The sequence below is a fragment of the Lonchura striata genome, chromosome 7 (genome assembly GCF_046129695.1).
Source record: "Lonchura striata isolate bLonStr1 chromosome 7, bLonStr1.mat, whole genome shotgun sequence".
In the NCBI taxonomy this organism is placed as follows: Eukaryota; Metazoa; Chordata; class Aves; order Passeriformes; family Estrildidae; genus Lonchura; species Lonchura striata.
In genome coordinates, this window is record NC_134609.1 from 39,533,462 (window position 1) to 39,553,310 (window position 19,849).

General features: G+C 41.0%; 5 long non-coding RNA genes across 6 annotated transcripts; all 5 read right to left on the reverse strand.

The window, feature by feature from the left end:
• Positions 1-642: 642 nt before the first annotated feature.
• Positions 643-10,525, reverse strand: LOC144246639 (uncharacterized). 2 transcript variants are annotated; one of them, XR_013340303.1, is made up of 5 exons: positions 10,234-10,525; positions 3,473-3,536; positions 3,122-3,199; positions 2,395-2,578; positions 643-1,943 (listed from the first exon to the last, which is right to left on the reverse strand). It is a non-coding gene; the product is annotated as an uncharacterized LOC144246639 (long non-coding RNA). The 2 variants fall into 2 exon arrangements; XR_013340302.1 differs by having other exon boundaries at positions 643-2,578.
• A 1,655-nt stretch (positions 10,526-12,180) lies between these two features.
• LOC144246584 (uncharacterized) lies at positions 12,181-12,995 on the reverse strand. The gene is made up of 4 exons (XR_013340240.1): positions 12,982-12,995; positions 12,482-12,545; positions 12,362-12,403; positions 12,181-12,274 (listed from the first exon to the last, which is right to left on the reverse strand). It is a non-coding gene; the product is annotated as an uncharacterized LOC144246584 (long non-coding RNA).
• Positions 12,996-13,413: 418 nt separating this feature from the next.
• LOC144246585 (uncharacterized) lies at positions 13,414-13,865 on the reverse strand. Its single transcript, XR_013340241.1, has 3 exons — positions 13,718-13,865; positions 13,598-13,639; positions 13,414-13,473 (listed from the first exon to the last, which is right to left on the reverse strand). It is a non-coding gene; the product is annotated as an uncharacterized LOC144246585 (long non-coding RNA).
• Positions 13,866-14,638: 773 nt separating this feature from the next.
• On the reverse strand, positions 14,639-15,006 carry LOC144246586 (uncharacterized). The gene is made up of 3 exons (XR_013340242.1): positions 14,993-15,006; positions 14,873-14,914; positions 14,639-14,785 (listed from the first exon to the last, which is right to left on the reverse strand). It is a non-coding gene; the product is annotated as an uncharacterized LOC144246586 (long non-coding RNA).
• A 1,836-nt stretch (positions 15,007-16,842) lies between these two features.
• On the reverse strand, positions 16,843-17,154 carry LOC144246587 (uncharacterized). The gene is made up of 3 exons (XR_013340243.1): positions 17,090-17,154; positions 16,935-17,008; positions 16,843-16,858 (listed from the first exon to the last, which is right to left on the reverse strand). It is a non-coding gene; the product is annotated as an uncharacterized LOC144246587 (long non-coding RNA).
• Between the last annotated feature and the right edge of the window lie 2,695 nt (positions 17,155-19,849).

Sequence of the window (19,849 nt, forward strand, 5' to 3'; positions counted from 1 at the left end):
ACACGAAGCTCCCCGCGCGCATGTTGTAGTCCAGTTTGTAATTTCAGCGTCTTTCAAGAGAGTTTAAATCGCAATGAGGCGACTCGGTGCCAGCACAGCATTAGCTACGGGACATCGGGAGACTCACCAGACGACATTCTCGGCAGAGCCTCCATTCTCAGCGCTCCAGCTGCAGCGTTCGCATCTCTCACGGACTCCGAGCTCCGTTTCCAGGGCTCCCATCGGGAAAGCGGCGGCCGCTCCCAGATGCAAATGCCCAGGGCACCGCCGATCCCAGCCCCTGCTCCTCTCCCCCCCGGACCCCCCTTCCTCCAGCCTTTACCCCTTTTAGAGCCACGGCCCCGCCCAGGACACAAACGGAGGCTCCCAGGTGCCTCCTGAGGCCCAAATCATTCCAGGGGCATCAGGAAATCAAGAGAAATAAACTTTGTAGCCATGATTTCATGTCTTTTGACTCTTCACATGGATAGTCTTAAGCCGTACTTTGTCATCATTTGGTCAGCTCATGAGGTTTTTTAGTTTTTAAAATTGTGTTTTCTCGAGGCAGAGAAACTGCAACTATCTATCTTTGAGTAGAGGAGCACATACAAAATGTCAGGGTGAAAGATTACTCATACCAGTGTGAAAAAAAACGCTAATCGCTTGGTTTTTAAAATTTTAAAAGTTTAATAATAGTAAAATGGCTATAAAAATAATAATATCATTAGAGTACTAAAGCTTAGAGTTAGGACAATTACAAGACAATAAAAAAAGTAAAGAATTACGGACGTCCGGATGTTCTCGGACATTAAGTTACGAAAAGCATGACTTGTGAATAAAGGAATCACCCTTAAACTAATATACTTGTTGCATATTTATATATCCTTTATGGTCATGAATGCATTCTATTTTAAACAAGAAACTCTGTTTGTTGTATGTTAATTGTTCCCTTTAATCCCTTGGTGTCTTCGAGTAAGGCCTGAAGAAATTAGCTTCTTCTGATAAGAAGCCATAAATTCCTCTCCTTTGGAAGATTTAGGTGTTCTTTGAAGTAAGTATCTCATTCCTAAAAAAAAAAACTTCCCCACCTACATAGTCTCTATTTTAACATTATGTTAGAACCTAAAACTGTATTTAACACACTACTTAAGCGAATGAACACAGCATAACTTTCTAACATTACACTTATAATATTCATTATAGCCTTTGCGAAAAGCCAATCATAAAATATGCATTTTTCACACCAGCAAGGACAAGGAGGTATTGAAGGAGACTGTTGAAGGAGAGGTAAAGTCTTAAATGCTAAAACTGAAGACAGAGCATCACTAAGTCAAATAAAAGATTTGTCTATTTGCTTTTAAACTGATACAAAGCAAGACAAAGTAAATTATTATAACTACTTCAAATCTAGTTGAAAATGTGCTGAGGTGTGCATTAAGACAAAGGTGGAAGTTTACAAGTTACAAATGCTTAAGACACTTCTTGCTAGGGATAGATAGCATTGCATCCATTCCTGAAAGATTTGCATCTCAAAAAGATATGGCATATGAATTCTTAAATTAGACCAATAATGACATGCACCCAAAAAAGAAAAACATTCTCTCTTCTCCCTTTCTTTTCTGCTTTCTTGTCATAGAGTGTGACTAAGGAGAAACGAAAAGAATCCATGAGTGACAGAGCTGATTCCAATCAATCCTCCCCGATGGAGTGATCAAAGGCCAACTGTAGTGGACCAAACAGGGCTTTCCCCTTGGAAGTGTATTCCATCCCGTCGAGATCAGCACAAACACAAGGGATGAAACCGACTTCCCACGGCTGCCATCCAAGCTATGACACTGTAACTCAGTACCACCTGCACATTTTTTTTCTTGAATCCTTAAAGTAATGATTCTCTCCATCTCCATCCCTTAAAATCCAATTCTGTCAGCTTTTCAGTGTTCAAAAATGAACTAGTTAAGATAGCACTGAGGAAAGAAAGAACACAATAAGCATATTTTATTGTGTAAGTAAGTAGATTTGAGATGGAATTACTAAAAGGTAAGCATACATGGACCCCCCCACACACACAGCTGTCTTTTTGCAGTTGCACTTAAGGATTGTACTTCAAATATGGTTACACAGATATCTTCCCCCCCTCCACATTGACTGCCTCTTAATATTAGAACCGAATCTGCCACAAAATTACATGAAATAAAACAGTGAGAAATATACTTGAGAATGACTGTTGTTTACAAAACAGGTAATTTATAGTATACAATTACTGATAAGGTAGAACAAGAGTTCAAAAACTGGACTGCTTTACAAAGCACTTCTTCAAACATCAATTTTGGATTATTGCTGGAAGGTACTAAATGGTCTGTTATAGACTAATTTACAGACATTCATAGAATAGTGAAAAACGCATGCTTTAGAAACCTGGGACATTTCATGCCTTTGTGCTAGCAGAACATGAAAACAGAAGTGATTGGCATTTTTCAATGTAGGTTAGTAGCATTTAGAGTTTTTATTCTGGTGTACTAACTGATTCTTCGTATTTTTTCTCTTTTTTTTCAGGTGATTTTTCATCTTCAGGTTTAGTCCATGGAGGGCTGTGAAACTTCTGTAAAGGTAAAAACATGGTGTATAGAATACATATATACATAAACAGAAATAAAAAAGTCTGCTAAAATTCCATGGCAATGGAATTGTCCCTAGAAAAGGGTCCTGATCTCTAAGAAAGCATCATTAACAACCTTCACAGTGCAAAACCATACAAGTCTGATGCTACATACAGCTTCATATCACTGCATATTTTATGTATATATGTATGAAAACAACCACATAGGTATTTAATATTTAATTATTTTGGATAACTCTCCTTACTCCTGCTTCCAGGGCTATACACATCACACTGTCAAATTAAGTAATTTGACTACTAATTCATTTGACTACCAGCTTTCCAAATATTTCATAGTTTGCAAGTTGTTACCAGCCAGAAATCATTTTGAACAGATCAATTGCAATCAGACACAGTCAAAGTCTGAATTAAGTAGTCTTCTCTTTTGAGACAGAACTTGGTGAAGAATGTGTAAGTATACTTTAAGTAACTGAATCGCATGAGACTTTTTAGTAAAACCCCAAAAATTACTCTGGAAGAGAATACCTGAAAGCTTGTCTCTGTTTCTGCTGCTTCCAAACGAGATGCTGAATCATTACGATTCCCCAGACATGTCTTGGCAACCTGTCAATAGAAATGTCAGAGATAACTACTTCATATTTTTTCCAAAAATATTCAGTTTTCAAAAAAAAAAAAAAAAGCCAAAAAAACCCAAAATACCAAAAAAACCCCAACAACAACAGCAAAAAACCAACCCAATTTGGGTCTTCTTTTAAGCCTACTTAATGAAATGGAACTAAGTTTTCATAGCTAAACTTATCCCAGACTCCCATCATCCCTGTAACAGTCTTCAACAATACAGTCTTGTGACAGCGAGTTTAACAACTTCATACTTACCCAGCTTTTTTTCTTCGTGTTTAAATCTCATCACCAATAGTGAAGTTTACTTCTACAGGTGGTCCTAGGGAACAGAAAATTAATTACAAGTGCCTTTTATGGGTGAGGAAATAGTAACAAACAGTAGAAAATCAGCATTACAGTTAGAACTTCTCTATTACTATTCTCTTGGCTATACTCTGGATCTCTTAGGTATAATAATCCCTGAATAGGAATATAAAGTCACTGAATGGAGAAGTCAGGTGACTCTCAAGGCAGAAAATCTTGCTGCATTACTTCCTGTCATTTTATTCAAGAAATAATGTCATATTCTTTGCCAATATGCTTTTTAATATCTGGGAAAGCAGAGTTGCACAGCATAAATAAAATTAATTACAAAGTGGATTTTTGAACTAAGGAGATCTTCAGGTATGAAACCAGAGATTTGCTCAACACTGGAAATTCTACTGTATTTAAATCCAAGTCCCTTCAGGAGTAGGATTAAGGATGCAATAAGAAAAGGAGCTGAAAGATTAAATACAGTCAAATATTCATAATACTTGGTCATTGCTCTAAAATGAGTTCACATTGGAATTTCTCTACTTGTTTTGCTATTAAAAGTGACACATTTAAATGGAGTGAAAACTACAAGGTTTTTTTAAAGTTTTGAGTCAGCAAGACTCCAGTGTAACAGTGGGAGGGGTTTAGTCATGTTTAAGCTACTGAAGGCAGCCTCTGAGATGATGCAGATGGATTTGATGTGGGGAACTCTTTCTCATATTTTCCCACTCTAGACAGTAGAAATAAAAATTGGATTCATGTAGGGAATAATCAAGGCAGTATTGATTAAAATAAAGTCTATTGATAAAGCACCTACTCCTTTTATGACAAAAAATCAAACATCAAACAAACACGTGGTTTATGTCTTAGATAAAGACTAAAAAGTCAGATGACAGGGTAGCAATTTTTCGTAGTCTTGAAATACTTCAAAACCTTATACGTGTGGTCCTGTCAAAACTTCCATTTAAATTATTTACTCTTAATCTAGATTTAAAAAAAAATATTCCAAGCTGAATTATCCTCAGAAAAAATGAAGATTTAGGTGACTTCTAGGTGTGTGGCTTGAGGACAAAAGATACTCTAGGTCCAACAATCAATAGTATTGCAAAATGTGTAATAAAGAGGATAGAAATAATGCTAATTAAATATGATAATTTACATATCCAGAATTTTCTCTGACTGTACCTACTAGAACATGAAATCAGGTGACCTATTTCACCAACATCATTTATAGGAGATAGGAAGCAAAAACTATTAATTGCATTAGTAAAGCTAAAGGTCAACTTCTTAAGACATATGCAAAGGAAAAAGAAAAAAACAACCCCGGTCTGCTTTAGAGAAAATAAAAGTGAACAATAACACAATGCTGTATGAGTGAGTAGTCTTGCAGTGTCTTCACAGGCCAGACAACAAAGGCTATCTTGATAGGAAAAGAGCAATAAAGATTAAATCTGTACTATTTCACATTTGTTCACTCAGAGATCTTCTCCTTTTAGTAGCACACCATATGGATCACTGTTGGAGAAAGACAGGGACTTTTTCCTAAGGATGTCTTTATGATGTTAAAGCATAACATATTCATTATTGACTCCTTATCACTGTGAAACATTGTATATCATTACCAAATAAATTACAGCTTGAAAACAACAACAGTTCAATGGCCAGGACTGTAACCAGCTCCTGTGGACGAGGTGCAAACACACACACACAGAGAGGGCTGGGTTTAACAGAACACAAACTGAATCCCACACACATATGACCTCAGGCATATATATATAAAACATACATATACATACACCCCCACCTGTGTGTATTTATGTGTTTTTATATGTCTATATCTACATGCATATATAAACACATAAATATGCAAACACGCATAACACATATATCTTTGTGTCCCTCAGCTAAAGATCAGTGGCAGAATATAAACTCAATGAACTAGAATACCTTCCACCCCCTTAGGTGACAAAGAAAGCAAAATATTAAACTTCTGTTATTGTTGTTAGTTCCCTCTATGCCAAATAGTGGATTGTTTTGTATGTTTGTCCGTCAGATTTCCTCCCATGAGAGGTACAATCATTACCAATGGACAGACTGAGAGCTCGACATGGCAGAAACTATCAAAAAGCAAAAACTATTTGCTGTGTTGCTTTCCTCAGCTTAGCATGCAGCCCGATTAACAAATTGTCTGTGTGTGAAATTATGGCTATAAAATCTGCATATTGATTGGTCACGTACACAAAATTTGGGAAGTTATGGTATTCAATTGTCCTAGTAAACAGCACTGCAAAGCTGGAGAGCTTCACAGCTGGATGTATAAATGACAAAGGTGGATAAACAAAGGGTGCATCTTTATTACTGTGAGAACCCCGGCCTTGCTCTGGGGTCTCATGTGGTGGTGAAATTCCTCCTCCAACCCGTGCTTCCAAAGAAAAACTCCGCAGGCTTTAGCTGTTCGGTCTCAAGGCAGTTTATCGCTAGTTATCTAACAGATTATGTTCTTGGACTGCGGCTCTTTGATCAGCGGCCTGGGTAGAGGCACACACACCCCCTGACATCCTCTCGATCTGCTGCCTTCTTCGTCTCCCTCTCCGCCCAGGGCTGCTGCTATCTTTTATAAGATATATTACGTATAACACGTTTATAATTATTCCCCAATACCTACTACCTACGTTGCCAAGTGTTTTTCTACTCTAAACCAATCTGTGAGTGCCAACATCACCAAGAACATGGAGGTAAGGAAAAAGAAGGAGGAAGAACAGGATCAGCCCACTTTCCTCCATCTTAGAACTTCTGACCCCCATGTACATGTGTTAAAACCCCCCTGTACAATACTAAAAAAATTTCCCCTCTACTTTGTAACTACTTTTACTATACTATCTAACCTTTTGTGATTGCTTGTTCCACCTCCAAAGTTGGCAATTCATTCCATGGCTCAAACTCAAAATCACAGCTGTTTTTCAGCTGTCTGCCAGGGTCTAGAATGCCTCTGACCAAGGCCTGGAACCTCTAAAAATGTCTGAGAGACATTTTGAGTTCCCACATATTAGAAAAATTTTAACACGCCAGTCAGAACTCAGCATGTCCAGTGGCTATTGAATCATGCAACTTTACCTGCGAACAGCTGAACCATGTAAATATAAGTATTTTCTACTGCATCAACTCAGCAAATCAGAACTGGCTTTATGGTCAAAAAAACCATAACAATTTAAGGTCAAATAATCAATTCACAAGTGAACAGGAAATCAAGTTTAAATAAGTGGTATTATAACAGTTTTTGCAGTTAGAAAATCATTCTGCTGCTCCTAAAGAGCATCATCCAGATTTAGTTGACCAGACATTGGAGTTTCAGTGTTCCTGTGCATCACTGCTCCTCTTGGCTTCATAGGGCACAAAAAGCAGATAGGGAGGTTGTTTGTAAAGCACGATGGGAGAGAAAGTACTGGGTTAATTCTGAAGAAAAGAAACCAGATACAGGAGAAAAGAATGGTGTGGTTAGATCAACTGACAAACTAGTTATCTTAGTTGTCAGGTTAGGTTCACAGTTTACTCAAAGACACGTTTTATCAGATTTGCTCATGAATTTGTTACAGATCTGTACTGGGAGCTGCTTTAATCACTGTTTAGAAGAAAGATACAGAACAAGAAGTATGTGAAATGTGCATATACCTTCTCAGAAGACACCTCTGCAGTTTTTCATACGCTTTTCCTGTTTTAGATCAGTGTGCTAAGGGGATGGTTAAACTCAGATGATGCAACTTCTTATGACCTTCCTCTTCCTAGTCCTCATTTACAGAATCAAATTTACTTTAAGGATTTTATTGGCTTGAAATTTCGTTATAAAAATGGTTATTTTTTTTCTCTTATTACACCCTTTGGAAAACAATTGGAGAGTGCAATTTGATCAAAGCTCTGAAACAGATTTAAGAAAATAAAGCAAAATGCTGTAGTTGCTTAGAAACGTATACAATTTTGGCTCCAATACAGAATATCCTTTGTCGTTGAATGATTAATGAACATAGAGTGTTTTTTTATTACAGGAAATTAAGGCAGTAAATAAAAAGCACTACCACTTCTATTTATCAGAGAAGATTCTGTAAGGACAAAGCAAAAAATCTAATAAGAGACCAAAGAATAATTTTATAAGTTCTTTGATGTTGTAGCAATACCAAGCAGGTAGTTAAAAATGAGATTTTATATACATAAGAATTATCTGACACGAAAAGGCAATTAAGTAAATTATGGTGTAAAAGCCAAAATCCCAAAAGCTTTTGGGAAGACAGAAAAGGGAAGGAATACAGGGGGAAAAGCTCTGCAGAACTCTGGTTCTGCACAGAGACTTTCAGGAGTCAGACATAAGAAAGCATCTCCGGATAAGGCTAAGAAAAAGTAGTACTGACAAGATGCCTCTAATAAAGTACAAATAATAAAAAGAATGGAAACTTTTACAATACCGAAGGTAATTTGGAGGGGGGCTTTTGATGAATTTCAGATGCTGTATCACAGGATATTCTACCTACTTCTGGCTATTGCTGGTCCTATGCCAAATTTCATTACAGATAAATATCAGCAGCGTCTAATTTCCAGATTTGCTACTCTGTATCCCATTTGCCAATAACTTTTCATTTTTTGTATTTCAGTATTTGTTCTAATGTAAATGACACTAATTACTCTGAACAGGCATAAGCCCCATAAATACAAAATTGCAGAAAGATCACAAATTTAAGATAGAGATGCTTAGCCATACAGACTTAAAAATACCAGTTGGAACCAGCAACTAACCATTTTGCTTTATTTTTTGCCTCAGTATCTATAAGGTTGCATGTTCTTCTCTAGTTAGTCTTCACTACCTTAATTCTTTCTAAATAGAAATCACATTTTATTTATCAGAGACACAATAAAAGGACCTTTGTGAAGTTCTGAGAAAGGATTACTGAAATAATAGGTTTCTAAGCAATGCAGTTTCTAGTACATCTTCACAAATATTACTTTGAAATGCTGCATTACAATCTTAACCATCCAGCCTTAATCTTCCTTCATTTGAATGCAAGAAGCTGTAAAAACTTCAGAAAAAATGACACAGTCAAGTAATGAAAAAAACAATTAAAACTCTTCCTAAGTGTTGCATTTTCTCCAAGTGATAGTGTTCACAGGTACAAATGGCAGCTTTGACTTACCAAAGAATTAGGATCCTTTGGGTATAAATTCCTTCCAGTACTTTCAGAACTTAAAGTGGTATTTCTAATGCCACTATATGTAGGCTAATTGTGGAAAGAAGATTTTTATTTCAGTTCTCAAAGCTAATAATTTGAATTCCTTGTGCCTTTCGTCTCTCTATGTTAATGTGAGATGATGATGATGAAGAAGAAAAGTTTGCTAACCAATGTCATCACCTGCACTATTTTTATGGCCATTTTAGCCTATGTTAAGATGGACAGGGTGTCTGTCTGCTGATGGACTAAACAGTTAAAAATACAAGCTGTTAGAAGGACAAAAAACAACCACCTAAATAAGTAAACCACCATCTCAATAACTAAAACCTTGATTTTATGGAAAGGTGAATCTTTTAGGTGTCTTTGATTGCAATACTTGATGCAGAAATTAAATACTGGTTTGACTTTTGAAATATATTACCAGTTATTTTCTTTCCCTTTCTCTTTTAATGTATTCACTTCTGTATAAAAGAGCTGTTTAAAATGTCTGATATAAGTATTTAGCCTAAGAGGAAGAAGAAGAGGAGAGAGGAGGAGAGCGTAAGAGGAAGAAAAAGAGGAGAGAGTGAGGAGGAGAGAGTAAGAGGAAGGAAAAGAGGAGGGAGGGAGAAGAAGAAGAAAGAAGAGAGTGAGAAGAAAGAGAAGAGAGCGAGAAGAAAGAGGAGAGAGCGAGAAGAAAAACTGAGAAGAAAAGGAAGAGGAGAGAGTGAGAAGAAGAAAGAAAACAAAGCAAGAAAAATAAGAGTCAGAGATAAAAAGAAAAACCAAAAAAGTCAGATTAGAAAGAGAAAGGCAGAGAAAGAGGAAAGAAAGGAGGGGTAAAGAGAAAAAGAGTGAAAGACAAACAGAAAAGGAAGCACTTGAAATGAAAGAGAAAAGGAAATAGAGAGACAAGAAAAAGAAGAAATAGAGCTGAAAACCTACAGGAAAACAAATGGAGAGACTGAACACAAGGTAGGGTTCAAGAGAGAAAGAAATAGAGAGTTAGACAAAAAAGTTGAAGTTGGACAGAAAAGGAAAAAGGGTCAGAGACAAAGACAATGATAGCAAGTGTTAGAAAGACAAAGGCTGACAAAGAGGAAAAAAAAGAAGAAAACATAGTGAAACCTAGATTGAAAGAGACAAAGAGACATGGGGAAATACATGTAGAGGAATGGAAGAAAATAGACAGGGTGAGAAGGAAATAGGGTTAGAGAAACATAGAGATGTGTTAGAAATGGAAACAAAGGAAAACACAGCCAGAGACAAAGAGTTACACATGGAAGGATAAAGTGAGGAATAGACTAAAGAGGAAAGTAAGAGGCAAAGGGAGAAAAAGGGTGAGAATGATACGACTCAACCACACCAAAGAAAGACAAGAGATGAATGGTGGGCAGGACAGAGGGTAAGAGGCATCATTATTAGGGCTGATTAATCTTTATTCCCTTAATTTAAACTTCAGCAATACACAGGGAAACAACGTATACAAATGCAAGTACAGAGACAAATAAAACAAAGAATACATCATACCTAGGCACACAAGTACAAGTCCAATTTACATACAGCAAAATACATCAATAGACAGGAACAACTGCAAAGACAGAACAATATAATGTATTACAAGCCAAATACATATTGACACAATATAACCGTGTCTCCATTTCAGAAAAGTCCACAACGCTTTTATTGTTATGACGCACCCGGAACAAAAACGGCGCAAAACGCTCCGCCGACGTGCACGCCCCCTTCGCGTTACGCACAAACTCACATTCACGGCAACTCGCTCCGGAGACTCCCAAAAAATCCTCCTGCCTGATGAAAACCCCCCCGGAAAGGCAAAGGCCATACACACAAGGTTGGAACTGCTCCACACACACACACACACACAGCTGCAGACACAAGCACACACAAACTCTCACAGACAGACACAGACAGTCACACTCTCACACATTCTTCTGCTGACACGCTGGCTGCCACCCTTACGTGAAACGCTGCACTGAAGAATATGCTTAAACGCTTCTTCTGACCGCAGGACCTCCATGTCAAATGGTAGATTCCAGGAAATTCTGTAGGGACCCGGGGACCTACGAGACAAGGGGAGGCGGTCAGTGACTGACTATCTGAGAGCTAGGAGATATACCAACTCTGGGCCCATCAGGGTTGTACCCCAAACCCCGTAGAGAACAGATGAACGGCAAAGCTTTATAACTGCTCTACCTGAGTGTGACTACGTGCCCGGGCAAGGCAGCTCCGATCATAATTGCCACAACAGAGGTGCATATAACATAAGGCAACGTAGGTACATACAGTGTAAGCACAAACAACATAAGCCAACGTAGGTACATACAGTATAAGCACAAACAACATAAGGCAACGTAGGTACATACAGTATAAGCACAAACAACATAAGGCAACGTAGGTACATACAGTATAAGCACAAACAACATAAGGCAACACAGGTAGGCGCAACATACACACATACATTAGAAGCCGACACAGATAGGTGCAACATAAGTGCATACAACGTAAGCCGACAGAGATACAAGATACAAGAAAACCCTCCCCCAGGACTAGTGCTCTCTGCCACAGATTTGAACCGTCAGCATCTGAAATTAAGTTAGGACTAGTGTCAAACGGCTGCAAGACAATTTAGCATCACCAAACATGTTATGTCAATCTCCCCATACAATCTAGAGCCCAACTACACCCTGCAAATGACAAATTTCAAGTCCCCAGGACTTGTGCTATTACAGGCTATGCAGCAGGGCAGAGCAGTTGTGGGACAAATACGTGCAGACACCCATGACACAGGACAGGGAGAGAGAGCTTTTGAGGAGAAGAAAGGACCGAGAGACCCAAAGAACACAGAGTGCACCAGAGACAAGTGACAGGACACACACCAGAACTGCTCTGCCCTGAGCACCTCAGCACTGTGATCAAAACAGTCACTTTCCCTTTAGCTGGCCTAAGGGGACACTTCTTGCACATCCCCACCCCCAAAAGCTGATCCTAAAGGCCCTCCCAGCACCCCGCTTTCACCCCCTCTGTGGGCCTTAGCCCTCCACTTATCTCTCTGGCATCTGGGGATGAGAATCCACGTCGCCTGGCAATGGAGGCTGCCTCGCCAGCGGGGAATGTCCTATGGTCACCGGGCTGTGGTCCCGTGCTCAGCTACAATCGAGAACACCAAACATCACTGCATGATCTTAGCTGCACAATGGACAAAACCCAGCAATCCTGCTACTCACCATTCTCCTGAGAACGCTCGGGCCGCACATTTTGGCCAGGCTCAGAGGCTGCCACCGTCATCGCAGGGTCTGCCAGGGTTAAGAAGAGACAAAGAGACTAGGCATTGCTGAAACACGAGTGGACCTTGGCTCCCCCTCCCTACCTCGGCGTCTCACCACAACTCCTCAGCCATTGCCAAAGGCAACCCTGATGCAATCTTAAAATACAAAATTTCAAGGCTTCATCTCAGAGTCCTGCAATACTTCCCGAGAGCTCACAAGCACAGGAAATCCAGGCCATCAGCTGTTGGTGACAGGGGCTTGGCATATCCTGAGTGGATTCCCTAAAGCACACAAACAACAGTGGATGCTTAGAATTGCACCGAAACCTGAAACCTGAGCAAGAACAACTGCTTCTGTCCACTGCTCACCTGGCACACAGGGCCTTGACTGCTGCTATCTGTCTGGACCTCCTAAAAATAACGGCAAAGAACACTGCTGTAACATGGTCACCATTTAGACTGCCCCTGCAAATGCAAACAATGACTGACCTGATCATGGGAAAATCCTCACACAACAATGGGGCCCTCTGCCACTGACCTGAATTGTCTGCATCTGAAAGGAAGTTAGGACTAGTGTCAAACAGCTGCAGGACAACTTAACAGCACCAAACATATTAAGACAATCTCCTAATACAATCTAGAGCCCAACTACACCCTGCAAATGACAAATTTCAAGTCCCCAGGACTTGTGCTATTACAGGCTATGCAGCAGGGCAGAGCAGTTGTGGGACAAATACGTGCAGAGACCCGTGACACAGGACAGGGAGAGAGAGCTTTTGAGTAGAAGAAAGAGCTGAGAGACCCAAAGAACACAGAGTGCACCAGAGACAAGTGACAGGACACACACCAGAACTGCTCTGCCCTGAGCACCTCAGCACTTTGATCAAAACAGACACTTTCCCTTTAGGTGGCCTTAGGAGACACTTCTTGAACATCCCCATCTCCAAAACTGACTCAAAAACCCCTCCTGGGGAGTCCCAACCCAGCACCTCTTCCATCCCCTCTGTGGGTTGTAGCTCTCCACTTATCTTGCACATATCTGGGGATGCAAATCCCCATCAGGTGCAGAACGAGGCCTCCTGCCTGTCTGGGAAGTTCCAGTTGTCATCAGGCTGTTATCTCTTGCTCTGCCAAGAGAAAGAAAACCAAACGTCAGCGCACTACCTTAACAGCACATGGGCCAGAACCTGACAATTCTGCTACTCACCGTCTCCTAAGAAGTCTTGGGCCACACACCTCAGGCGCGCTCGGATTCTGACACCGTCATCTCAAGGCACACCTAGGTTAAGGGCAGACAAGGTGACATGGCACTGCTGCAACTTGAGGGTACCCTCGCTCCTCTTCCCTGCCTCACCACAACTCCTTGCCCATTCCTGTGGGTTACCAGGAAGGGTCCTTGAAATGCAGAATTGGAAAGCTCTGTCACAGGGTCCTGTAATGCTTCTGGCAAGACCACACGTGCATGAAACCCGGTCCATCAGCTGTTGGAGACAGAGGTATAAGTACTCTGAGTGGATTCCCTAAAGCACACAAACAACAGTGGATGCTTACAGTTCCACCAAAAACTAAAAGCTGAGCAAAAAACTCCTTTGGTCCATTGCTCACCTGGCACACTTGGCCTTGACTGCTGCTATCTGCCTGGACCACCTAAAAATAAAGGCAAAGAACACTGCTGTAACATGGTCACCATTCAGGCTGCCCCTGCAAATGCAAACAATGACTGACCTGATCATGGGAAAATCCTCACGCAACAATGGGGCCCTCTGCCACTGACCTGAACTGTCTGCATCTGAAAGGAAGTTAGGACTAGTGTCAAACAGCTGCAGGACAACTTAACAGCACCAAACATATTAAGGCAATCTCCTAATACAATCTAGAGCCCAACTACACCCTGCAAATGACAAATTTCAAGTCCCCAGGACTTGTGCTATTACAGGCTATGCAGCAGGGCAGAGCAGTTGTGGGACAAATACGTGCAGACACCTGTGACACAGGACAGGATGTGACAAACCAGGGGACAGGACAGGGAGAGAGAGCTCTTGATGAGAAGAATATCTGCAAGGACCGAGAGACCCAAACAACACAGAGTGCACCAGAGACATGTGACAGGACACTCATTGGAACTGCTCTGCCCTGCATGCCTCAGCACTAAGGTCAAAACAGACACTTTTCGCCTTTAGATGGTCTAAGGAGACACTTCTTGGACGTCCCCAATTCCAAACTGACTCAAAAACCCCTCCTGGGGAGTCCCAACCTGGCACCTCGCTTATCACGCCCCTCTGTGGGTCATAACCCTCCACTTATCTTGCACATATCTGGGGATGCAAATCCCTGTTGGGTGCAGAAGAACGCCATCTCCCTGTCTGGTAAGTTCCAGCTGTCACCTCTTGGTCTGCCAAGGGAAAGAAAACTAAACATCAGTGCACAATCTGAACAGCACATCAGCCAAAACCTGGTAAATCTGCTACTCACCATCCTCCTCAGAATGCTCGGGTTCTTGGCCCTCACGCTTTGGGCGTGCTTGGATTCTGACACCGTCATCGCAGGGGACACCTAGGTTAAGTGGAGACAAGGCAACATGGCACTGCTGAAACACGAGTGGAATTTGATCCCTCCCTGACTCACCACAACACCTTGGCCATTCCCTCAGGGCTACCAGGATGGGACCTTGAAATGCAGGATTGGAAGGCTCCATCACAGGGTCCTGTAATGCTTCCAGCGAGATCACAAGGGCATGAAACCTGGTCCATCAGCCAGTTGGTAACGGAGGTATGCGCACTCGGAGTTGATTCCCTAAAGCACAAAATCAAGAATAAATGCTTAGAATTGCACCAAAAATTGAGACCTGAGCAAAACCAACTGTTTCTGTCCACTGCTCACCTTGGACACTTGGCCTTGACTGCTGCTAACTGTCTGGACCTCCTAAAAATAAAGGCAAAGAACACTGCTGTAACACAGTCACCCTTTAGGCTGCCCCTGCAAATGCAAACAACGACTGACCTGATCATGGCAACACCCTCACCCAGGACTGGGGCTCTCTGCCACTGATTGGAGTCGTCAGCATCTTGAAAGGAAGTTAGGACTAGTATCAAATGGCTGCAGGACAACTTAGCATCACCAAACATATTAAGGCAATCTCCTAATACAATCTAGAGCCCAACTACACCCTGCAAATGACAAATTTCAAGTCCCCAGGACTTGTGCTATTACAGGCTATGCAGCAGGGCAGAGCAGTTGTGGGACAAATACGTGCAGACACCCGTGACACAGGACAGGGAGAGAGAGCTTTTGAGGAGAAGAAAGGACCGAGAGACCCAAAGAACACAGAGTGCACCAGAGACAAGTGACAGGACACACACCAGAACTGCTCTGCCCTGAGCACCTCAGCACTTTGATCAAAACAGACACTTTCCCTTTAGGTGGCCTTAAGAGACACTTCTTGAACATCCCCATCTCCAAAACTGACTCAAAAACCCCTCCTGGGGAGTCCCAACCCAGCACCTCTTCCATCCCCTCTGTGGGTTGTAGCTCTCCACTTATCTTGCACATATCTGGGGATGCAAATCCCCATCAGGTGCAGAACGAGGCCTCCTGCCTGTCTGGGAAGTTCCAGTTGTCATCAGGCTGTTATCTCTTGCTCTGCCAAGAGAAAGAAAACCAAACGTCAGCGCACTACCTTAACAGCACATGGGCCAGAACCTGACAATTCTGCTACTCACCGTCTCCCAAGAAGTCTTGGGCCACACACCTCAGGCGCGCTTGGATTCTGACACCGTCATCTCAAGGCACACCTAGGTTAAGGGCAGACAAGGTGACATGGCATTGCTGCAACTTGAGGGTACCCTCGCTCCTCTTCCCAGCCTCACGACAACTCCTTGCCCATTCCTGTGGGTTACCAGGAGGGGACCTTGAAATGCAAAATTGGAAGGCTCTGTCACAGGGTCCTGTAATGCTTCTGGGAAGACCACACGTGCATGAAACCCGGTCCATCAGCCAGTTGGAGACAGAGGTATAAGTACTCTGAGTGGATTCCCTAAAGCACACAAACAACAGTGGATGCTTACAGTTCCACCAAAAACTAAAAGCTGAGCAAAAAACTCCTTTGGTCCATTGCTCACCTGGCACACTTGGCCTTGACTGCTGCTATCTGCCTGGACCACCTAAAAATAAAGGCAAAGAACACTGCTGTAACATGGTCACCATTCAGGCTGCCCCTGCAAATGCAAACAATGACTGACCTGATCATGGCAACACCCTCACCCAGGACTGGGGCTCTCTGCCACTGATTGGAGTTGTCAGCATCTGAAAGGAAGTTAGGACTAGTGTCAAACAGCTGCAGGACAACTTAGCATCACCAAACATGTTATGTCAATCTCCCCATACAATCTAGAGCCCAACTACACCCTGCAAATGACAAATTTCAAGTCCCCAGGACTTGTGCTATTACAGGCTATGCAGCAGGGCAGAGCAGTTGTGGGACAAATACATGCAGACACCCGTGACACAGGACAGGGAGAGAGAGCTTTTGAGGAGAAGAAAGAGCTGAGAGACCCAAAGAACACAGAGTGCACCAGAGACAAGTGACAGGACACACACCAGAACTGCTCTGCCCTGAGCACCTCAGCACTGTGATCAAAACAGACACTTTCCCTTTAGCTGATCTAAGGGGACACTTCTTGCACATCCCCACCCCCAAAGCTCATTCAAAATGCCCTCCCAGCACCCCGCTTTCACCCCCTCTGTGGGCCTTAGCCCTCCACTTATCTCTCGGGCATCTGGGCATGAGAATCCACGTCGCCTGGCAATGGAGGCTGCCTCGCCAGCGGGGAATGTCCTATGGTCACCGGGCTGTGGTCCCGTGCTCAGCTACAATCGAGAACACCAAACATCACTGCACGATCTCAGCCGCACAGCAGCCACAACTCAACAATTCTCTGCTCACCATTTTTCTCCTGAGAACGCCGGGCTCCTCGGGCCGCACGCTTCGCCCACGCCCTCCTGGCAGGGTCTGCCTGGCTGAAGAGCAGGCGAGGTGAGGTGGCGTTCCCAAAACTCGAGTGGACCCTGGTCCCCCTCACTAGTAGTTCCCTGACTTACAGCAACTCCTCGGCCGCTCCTGAGGCTCCCTGGTGCCACCTCCAAGTGACAAAGATCAAGGCTTCGTCGCAGAGCCGTGTGCCGCTCCCCGAATTCCTGGGAGAGCGAAGGAGCGGCTCTGTGGCCGCTTGCAGGGGGGACTCGCTGGTACACGAATGGACTGCCTGACGCACACAAACATGAATGGATACTGAGACTTGCAGCAGAGACACTACAGCTGCAGGCACACAAATTCATAAGTAATTAAACTAACAAAACCCCAAAATCCTACCAAAATATTAATTTTATTTACCCAGTATACAAATTGCCAAATAGATTAACAGAGACACCCTGTCCTATCCCCTCAATTACGCCTCTAAAATCTATGCCAAACAAATCCCGAAAACTAAGAAAACCCTGCCTGTATTGAAATAAAAACAAAAAAAAGTCTTGTAAACGTTATAAATTAATTAACCTAACACATCAGAACCATAAAAATATTAAACCTTTATGAACACCAGTACGCACGACCCTCATTTCAACATGTAAAAGTAAAGCTATCCCTACTACTAACCTAACACAAATATCACAAAATATAGCAGTAAGAAAAGAAAAAAAAAATAATCCTCACTATAACTAGAATATAAATTTTTTATTTTAAGCCAAGAAAAATTCATACATTCTAAACAGGAACTTCCTCAAAATCAAGTATTTCAATAAACGCAAAAAACTCTAACATATTTCAAATAACTACAAAAAGGCTAAAAAACATAAAACAATCAAGCAACCCACCACAACTATCTAAAACTATCTACAATAAACCTTCTTTAAAAAAACCCAACAAATACTTCTTACCACCTCAACAATACATCACCAGTGACACCAAACAACTCAAAATACTGTAACTCCCATCCAAAAAATGCTCTATAAACTGAAACACTAAAACTCATCTAAAACACCCACTTACCCTTCAATAACCTCCTCTAACCTACACACAAATCTAAAACCAATAAGAATTAACTATAAACTATCATACCTTAAAGAACTCCACCATTAAACACTACTGTACCAGACTTACTATAAATCAAAAACCCCAAAAAAACACACCACTGTTAACATCACCAAAACATTTTTCTCCATTCCTCTAACAACCAAATACAAACCTCGATTTACCTTCACTTGAAAAACATACAATACATCTACAACCAACTGCCCCAAAAATAAAAACACAGTCCTACCATCCAGCATAAATTCATCCAAATGAAACTTCAAAAAAATAAAGCTCCAAAACACCTGTAATAATCCAACAACATTAGATGAAAAGTATAACAAAAATATTTTTAAAATCATCCAAATTCTTCTAAAAGACTATTACACCACAAAAAAAAAAAAAAAAAGAAAGCAAAATCAAAAAGCATCAAAGTCCCACCAATTTAATCAAAAACAGCCAGAATGGCTCAAAGAGCCAACAAAAAAAAAACCCAACTTAGAAGAAAATGCCAAACCACCTCAAAAACAAACAATAAAACACAGCCCCTCTTACCATGGTATTATTTTAGTACTATGATTAAAATACACATTCTATACAAAAATGTCCTCTACCCTTCCATCAATGCCACATAAAGCAAATAAATTAACTGTTATCATACAGGACATCCATATAAAAAAAATCTCAATCGCCCTAAAACCTTAAAAATAATTACAAATTAACCCCAAAATGAAAACTTTAACAAAAGAAACCCAAAAACAAACAACAGAAACTAAAAATACACCACCATAGAACTACCTACCAGCAAAAACAACCCCACACCACACTCTTTTCACCAACAGTTGTCAGTGAGACACATCACAAAAATGAAACAAAAATAAAAAACAGCCCTAGAGAAACCCACAAAACAAATCACAAAACCCACTAGAAAAAGAAGTCCAACCAACTTACTAAACTTCAAACCATACAACAGACCCTGAAAGCTGCTAAAAATTAAAACCATACCTCTACACTAACTCAAAGAGTAACCAGCATTCTGCTAAGTTAGCTTTAAAAACCAAACTAATAAAGGAGATTAACAAAAACCTAAACCACTAGACAATAAAAAGAGAAGCACCCAAATAAATAACTACCTAAAAAAATCCACTGTATAAATACACAAGTTCCTAAAAAAAACACTGATAAAAAGCAACCAACAAATACATCAAACTGAAACAAAAACCCAAATAAATACAGTAACAACAAAAAAATTATTCCTAACTCAATAAACCCATAATGCCTCAAACCATCAAAATACAAATACCACCTAGAAATAAACACATCACCAAAAGAGAAATGTAACCACAAACAATAAGTCCCAAATTACCGGTAACAATAAAACGTCCACAACAATTAAACAAACCAAATGAATAAAACCACTATAGGAAAATTTAAAAAATGCAATTACCAAGATTAAAAAAAAACCTCACTAATTCACTACAGCACACTACCTCAAGCCCACCAAAACTAACACTACATACTCATGCTAATAAAAGCATCCTAATTAAAAACCACATCCTAATTAAAAACCAACCCTGTACTTCATGCTACGACCCATAAAAATCAGTGTAAACCTTAAAAAAACATATCCTTTAAGAAGATAACTACAATTATATTTTCACAACATGAAAATAATCCAAACAAAACATCCAACATATCGCACAAAAAAAAAAAAAAAAATCCAACAACCAACTCAATCCAAAAAAACCCTTGTCACAGCACCTGAACCAAGAACCGTAACAACCAACAAGTAC